Source organism: Morone saxatilis, unplaced genomic scaffold (assembly GCF_004916995.1).
Source record: "Morone saxatilis isolate NCDOM2014 unplaced genomic scaffold, NCSU_SB_2.0 Contig7, whole genome shotgun sequence".
Classification (NCBI taxonomy): Eukaryota; Metazoa; Chordata; class Actinopteri; family Moronidae; genus Morone; species Morone saxatilis.
In genome coordinates this window covers 1,192,594-1,200,186 of record NW_023340246.1, presented here as the reverse complement: position 1 = coordinate 1,200,186, position 7,593 = coordinate 1,192,594, and the positions used below count along the sequence as shown (strand labels likewise).

The window sequence follows — 7,593 nt, the reverse complement described above, 5'->3', positions numbered from 1 at the left end:
GTGTAACATTTAAGAGGATCTATAGTCAGAAATAGAATATATGTTATACAGGGAATTGCAATCTGCAACTACAATGCTAGATGCCACTAAATCTAATAATAATGATTATAAATAATACTAATTCTAATAATTTAAAGGCATTAAAAAAAGTTTTTTGTTCTACTGAGCTAATTCTTTCCTAAAAAACAACAATAAGGTATGTGTCTTAATACATTTACATTTGTGGACAAAGGATTTTCCTAAAATAAAGTATTCAAACAGAAAGTTTTCTCTTTATGATCCAAAATATAATATAATTTCTTGTAAAATGGGAGAGAAAAGCTTTTGGATCCTAGCCAATCGTACACATACATATCACACTAGAAAGTATTCCTATAAGGACAGAAGGAAAAGAGCGATTGAGTTTATAGTTGCAAAGATGTTGAAATGATGCATCCCGAGTTCATCCTAAATTGTATCCAATGCACACTCGGACTAATCGCATCTTGAACCTTTATGCCTGTGCACCAATGAGAATCTCTGAATCTTACCATCCCTCGTAGAATGGAAAAAAAGTTACATTTGCAGTGTATCTAATGGCAGCAAGTTCCTAAATGTGTTCATTTATTAATTGAAAATGACGACTTCCTATCTAGTAACAAAGATAGGGAGGACAAATTAACAGGAACACAGGTAAATATTCACATATTCGTTAAAACTGTATTTCTTATCTGGTAACACTAATGGTCTTCACATACTGTACATCTGTCATCTCCTCTGTATATCCGTCTCTGGGCTGAGTACTACTTGAGTTGCCTGGCGAGTTAGAGCTAGAGACCAGGGACTCTGACCCCTGTGGCGCTCTGCCTTTTGGGCCTCGTGAGGTTCACTCCATCCCTGGGGTGGGGGGGCAGGTGAGGGGCGACTTTGATCTACGAGAGCCGAGATTGCCACAGCCCCTCTGATTCTGGGAGATAATATTCGGCAGCATGAAGGCCGACAGCCGTAATACCACCTGACAAACTGAATTAGATTATCAGTGAACCAAACACTGCATCAGACTAAGCAGTGGGAGTCCATGTTGCTGAGATTTGCTTGTCACTCGTCTTGCTCCTAAACAGGTATTAAGGGTGACACGCCAGCTTAATATAAAGCAGGTCACAGAAAGCAGTGGTGTTCAACACTACAAAGGCCTTTGAAGACTGTATATAGGGGTCAATATTATTATACTGAGTCAATATTATTCAAATGAAGCTGTCATGTATTTGGTATTCCCCAATGAATATTTGTTCACATCATATTTATTTGCAACATGAGGAGGCTTGCATATGGAAAACAATTTAGAATTCCATTTCATGACATTTCACAATATGGGATAAACTGATTGGACAAAAGAAAGCAGCATAATATTTAGAAAAGTTGGGCTGTAAATAGACTGAGTGAGTGAGAAACTCTGATCCTTCATTGATTTCATCATCCCATTTGCATCAGTCCTGAGTGGGCGCTGCAGATGAACTGAAAGGTGACTTGAAAAGACGTTTTAAGCCTCAAGCCAGTTGAGTTGTTCATAAGGGGATACAACTCAATACTGGGAAGGTGTACACTCGCGGTGTGGTAAAGTCTTCACATTATCCGTGAAACATAATCAGAAGGATTGCAGCCTGGGTACTCTCTGAATTTCAAAGGCAATTCTCAGATTGATCCACTCAGCTGCAATCACTGCTCAGGCTCTTTAGGGATAAGAGGACCAGCCTGAAAGAATATGACTGAAAAAATACATGAAATCCTGTCTGTAGGAAATTTCATTGCCCTCAGAGAGAAAAAGAACAGCTCTGCTCTGAACCCTCACCTGGTGCTTTTAAAGAGATCTGAACCTTAAAAAGAGATACTACGTTATAGGGTTGAAAGACCAAAAGAGGTTTAACCCTTAAACTATTACTTGTCAAGTGATCCTTATATGAGTACCATATACGAGTTCCGGTAAAGAATTATCAAACCTTACCAAACTGCAACTAAAACGTTTCTCAGCAAGTTTCATTTTGAAAGTCTATCCAGTCTTAAGTCTATTTATTATTGTTGTATTACTATTACTTGACCACCAAAGCATGTAGAGGATACAGTGTCAGTATCACATTTTGCTGATACACATTAACATAAATCCAACATATTAATAGATAAATTGTCACATCAAATCATTGTATACAAATAAATGTAACAAATAATTTATATGTTTTAAAAAGACACCTCTTGTCAATGTGCGGTGCATTCAGCATTCTTCTATTGTCTCTTTTGTTTGACTGTGTTGCTCTTGCTGGCCTCCTGTTCTACCTGGTTGCTACAGATTGATTTGCTGTTGGAGGGCTGGAAGGTGATGCATGGCTGCCCTCTGTGGATGAAAGAGGCATTTGCTGTCAATGCCTTTAAAGTCGAGCATCTGTCATTCCTAAGGACTGCTCTGGATTAGCTTGAAGAATGATGAACCCCACACAGCGCTGATAGATCCTGGTTCTGAACTCATGTATTAGCCGCTCTTCTTCTAAACCTACTCCTACTTCACTGCTCAGATATATTTCTGTATAAATTGTCTTCATTTTTATTAATTCCACTCCAATCCATGCCTGTCAGCTTTAATGTTTAACATTTCTGCATTAAAATGTCTAAAAACTCCAGAACTATGTTCTATATGTAGTTAAGTTGTGTACTTACATTATCCTAAATGTTTCCAACAATGTTTAAACTCAGAGAAATCTGTCATTTTATTTAGGTAATGCTGTATTTCACCGGTCGCCTGTCAATGTTCAGTTTCAAGCCACATTTTTACCATCCACTGTTTAGATCTGGGTGGTTTTTAACTTTAGATTGAATGATCTTTAGTTATCAGAGAAACAAGGGAGAAGCTGACTGCAATGATGGCACTGGCGGTGGAACCCCTAGCGGCAAAAATTACATATTGTACGTTTAAATACAGCAGCAGTGAGTACAATTTACTTGGTAGGGGAGGTGACAAGAACACTTTCATGGTGTGTTTGAGTGGAAATTAAGACTTCTCCAAATAGCTCACTATCTCAGGAGAACTGCTTGGTGTAGTTTAAAATATTGAGAAAGTTTCCCAGCCTCTGACATGGGCAGGAAGCCTCTTGCAAACACTGACTTATATAAAGTACAAAAGCTGCAGCCTCTAGTGTTTGTTCCTACGGCATCAGCCTGAAGACTATTTTAGTAACTACCTCCCCTCTTCCTCTCAGTCTTTTCACCACAGCTTTTCGGATGTGTGAATCCCCAAAAAGGCCATAGTCGGCCTCAGCAATCAGAAGTAATGTATCTCTAACATCCATCCAGTTGGTCGGCTCTGACAATCAGAACGAGTGTGCCAGGGGTCAATCCCAGCTCAGTACGCTCAGTCGAACATGGTAGTGTGTCAGGAAAAAAAAGTGATTTATGGTCCACTTTCTGATTTGCAACTATTAGATTATTAAGATCAAACGGCAAAATTTAAAATCCTAAATTCGATAATATATAAAAAAGTTCAGGCACATGTAAGACATTATATAAATCATTTCAGCTGTTACTGCCATTAGGTTTGGATGAGTGTGTGTTAAGAGCCAACGTCAAACAGTCAAAATTTTGATTCATAAAAAACAAATATTCCACTATGGAGATCACTATGAAGTTTACTGAGCACATTCATGCTACTGTCATATTCTAGCTTGGGTTCTCCTCTATCATTCCCAATCATTCATTTCATGTGGTCGCCACTGTGAGGGTGAGATTTTTGGTTGAGAGTAAAATGTCTTGATACATGGAGTGGCACGGAATTTGGTACACACACTAATGTTCCCCACAGGATGTATTTTATTCACTTTTGTGATCACCTGACTTATCTAGCACCATCATCAGGCCATGGAACATGGAAAATATAATACTTGCTAAATATGAGCATGTTAGCATTGTGCCTGTGAGCATGTTAACATGCTGACATTAGCATTTAAGTACAGCCTCACAGAGAAGCTAGTCCTAAACTCTCAAATATCAGTAACGGTCTGGCTCTATGACCATCTGTGTGTTGTATCTACCACTCTTGCATTGTTGGGTGTTGCCTGTAAGTGCTGCTAGGCGGGCTTTATTTAGTCATGTTAAACTACGATCTGCAACAGAAGGCTTCCTCCCCAGGTATATCCTTATACAGTTTGTCCTGTTTTGTTGTGTTGCAGTTGGGCACAGATTGTCTGCTTGCCTCTCTGTGTTTCTGGCAAGTCTTACCTGCACTGTGCTGTCTCTCTGCCATAGGTTCTCTCACGGGCCCAGCCCGCGAATCACAGCCTCCACGTCTCTCACTCCTACACCAACGGAAACAGACGACCTGGAGAAAACAGGATGACAGCACACCTTTAGTTCTGTCACACTAAAAGTCACAGTCGGGCATACTTTCACAAGCACTCTGCAGAAACAAATACTAGGGATGCCGATATTCACTAAAAAATTTAAGTATCCGCGCGAATTATCGGTTTATCGGGTTTTTATTAACCGATGTTTTGTTCTGTAGGCTTCAGCTAATTTCCAAGGCCTGCATGAACGCCAGCATGGACGTTTACCGGCGCGCCGCTAGGATGACGTATAACAACAACAACTACGGCTAGACTGGTTGGTTGCCTAACCGGGCTGGCTAACAAGCAAACACTTTTAAAGCTGAATGATTATTGAATTATGAACATTAACACAAAATAAGGTGCCAATGCACCTTAAATATTTGACCCTGCTATGAGCTGGTTTTTCTTAACCAAACTAACAATTGGCTTAGAATTACATCAGCACTCCTTCAGGTGCATAAACAATTAAAACACATCAACCAAAAGCTAGCCCTTAGCTAGCACTTAGCCGCCTAGTACGATTAGCCGTTTTAGCCGCCTCTTTTCAGTATTTCAATACAAAAATGAAAGTGAAGTTCGGTCTCTTATTTTGCACAGACAGTGTTTACATTTTGGAAGGCCATGTTGCATTTATGTATGAATTCCAATGGCGTTTTAGGGTGGCATCTTCGTAGGGCATTTGTCCTCCTTTTGAGAAAATAACTAAAAAGGTCCACCTTTTGACACATTATCTCTCGTTAGTTTAATACTTATTGGCTAACAATGTGTGTCAAAATAAAGTAATTTCATTGGTTACATTTTCCTGTCACTGACCTATTCAAACACATGGCTAATTTTAATATTTCAAAATGGAGCCCATGTGTTGAATGGCCATGCAATCACGGCAGTTGTTACCACCAGGCTGTCAATCAAGCTCTCAGCCAGAGAAAGTAACGTGAGCTAACATCGGTTGTTGGGGACTGAAATTCTGAAAAATGCTCATACTCATATGTATAGGGCAAAGCCTAGGCAAATGCCGTATACATCTGAAAATCAGAGTGCTGTGTATTTTTTACCCTTTATCCTTATCCAGATAAAAAACATTAAACCAGTTCTGTATGATGTTTATTTAGACCTATGAATTCTGAATTGGAAGGGCACGATGTCATAGTTGTATCTTGAATAAAAAAAATTTATTATATTAGCTCATGTGGTACGTTAGCAGCTTTATGTAATCTGGTGGAAAAAACATTAACATTTAAAAAACCAGATCATACCGAAACAAATATCTGCTTGCGATGTCCCGTGTTATGCAAAGTGTCCTCCTTTTTTGATGTGAAGGAAATGGCCACCCTACCAGTGAGGCATCACAATAAAAATTAGGCATAATGTGTTTAATTCCACAATAGGAAATTGTTATGTTGTTACCTAACAGTTTTGGTGTAAAAAGCCTGCATATATCGGTATCGGGTAATATCGGTATCGGAAATTGAGAGTTGGACAATATCGGAATATCGGATATCGGCAGAAAAGCCAATATCGGACATCCCTAACAAATACAGCACCTAAAGAACAGTACCATTGTGTTCACATGGTTTAGCTCAGTGTTTCTCAATTGGGGGTATGCATGCAAAATATCAGTCATGCATTTTTCCTAAAACAATAATAATAAGTTCAATAAAAAAAGTTAAATGTACGTTCAATAAACATTTCGTATTCAATATTCCCATTTTTCAATGCAATCCTCAAATGCTGTAAACTAAAGATGTGGTTTGCATTACAATTGAAATTTAGCATTTAAGTGTTTTACAATTACAAAGTTGTGCGGCATTGTACCTCTTGATAAAGGATTTATTAGCGACAAAAATGTTTTGTGCTGGTCAGAGGGTACTAAAAATATTTCAAAGGTCGTACATTAATCCAAAAGGTAACTAACTAGTAACTATTCCTGTCAGATAAATGTGTTGTAGAAGTACAAAGAAGCAGAAATTGGAAACACTCAAGTATCTCAAGTACCTCAAAATTGCACTTGGATACTGTACTTGAGAAAATAGAGATTTTTTAAAAACTCATTTCTTTCCTCCTCCGACTGTTGATTTGGACGTCCAGATTCAGAATCAGAATCCTGAATTCTCAGAGTATGACAAACATTTGTGTATCCCTGTTATAGCGTGCTTCCAATGTGACAGTTTTGAACATGACAATGCCTCTTAACTCTTGTTACTGAAACAAAAACAAAATGTATTCCATTATTGGATTTTAATTTACATCTATTGCTGAGAAAAGAGGCACAGTAAACAAAAAAGCATAATAGAGCAACACTTTCATGCTGCCAATATCATAACATCATTTGGCTAAGGAGAATAGCAACTTGCTATTTTCCATAGCTTTTATTAGTTTGAGCACTAACTGCTGAAATATGAGGCTGTGAAGTGGTTGTCGTGGCAGGAGCCCATCTGCACTCAATTAATGGCAATTGAATGATAAACAATGATCCAGTTCCTTGCTGCGTGTGCCCACTTTAATTTAGAGTTGAACACTGCACATTGGTTTGTGGAGTACTGCTTTGAAGTCTCAAGTTTGTCATTGCCATGACAGTTAAATGGAGCCAGCGGAAGTGACGTACTGCCAGTTGAGCTGCTCTAATTGGCTGCACAGTTCCACGATCCACACTCATCCGTAGCAGGAAACAATAGCAGCTCGCCTGGTCACACACAGTCTTGTATTACAGCTAATCAGTACACTAAAATATGTTTCTGAAAAGATTTTAGGAGAGAAATAGTCAACGCAGTAACAGAATCTGGATTCGTATTTAATCAGCACTGCCTAGTTGGACAGTTTTCTCTGAGTTTGGTGCGTAGCCCCGCCCTAAAGCATGTTCTGCTTCGTTGTCTATTTTTCTCTAAATTGGACCATCATTTACTAAATGAACATTATGCTGTATGGAAGACTGAAACTATATTAAGACCATAAAGTCATTAAGAAACTGTTTACTGAGCTAATAAATCAAGTTATGTCCATTAGACTGCATGGTAGCAGTTCTTATTGCAGTCCATGGAGCTGCCCCTGCTGGCTTTTACTTAGAATGCAAGTTTAAGACACTTCCGCATTGGCTTTACTTCACAGACCTGGAAGCTCTGTCCATATATACCAGGGGTGTCAAACTCATTTTGGTTAGTGGGCCCGGACCAGTAAAATTAAGGCATAATTAACTAATAAATAGCAACAACCCTAATTGTTCTCTTGTTTTATTGGCAAAGAAATAGAA

General features: G+C 38.7%; 1 protein-coding gene across 1 annotated transcript in view; it reads right to left on the bottom strand.

The window, feature by feature from the left end:
* lrfn2b (leucine rich repeat and fibronectin type III domain containing 2b) overlaps nt 1–7,593 on the bottom strand; it is a gene marked incomplete at its 5' end in the record, with an annotated part of 71,216 nt that overhangs the window by 52,141 nt on the left and 11,482 nt on the right. Inside the window, 1 exon segment of the mRNA XM_035678088.1 lies at nt 4,240–4,339.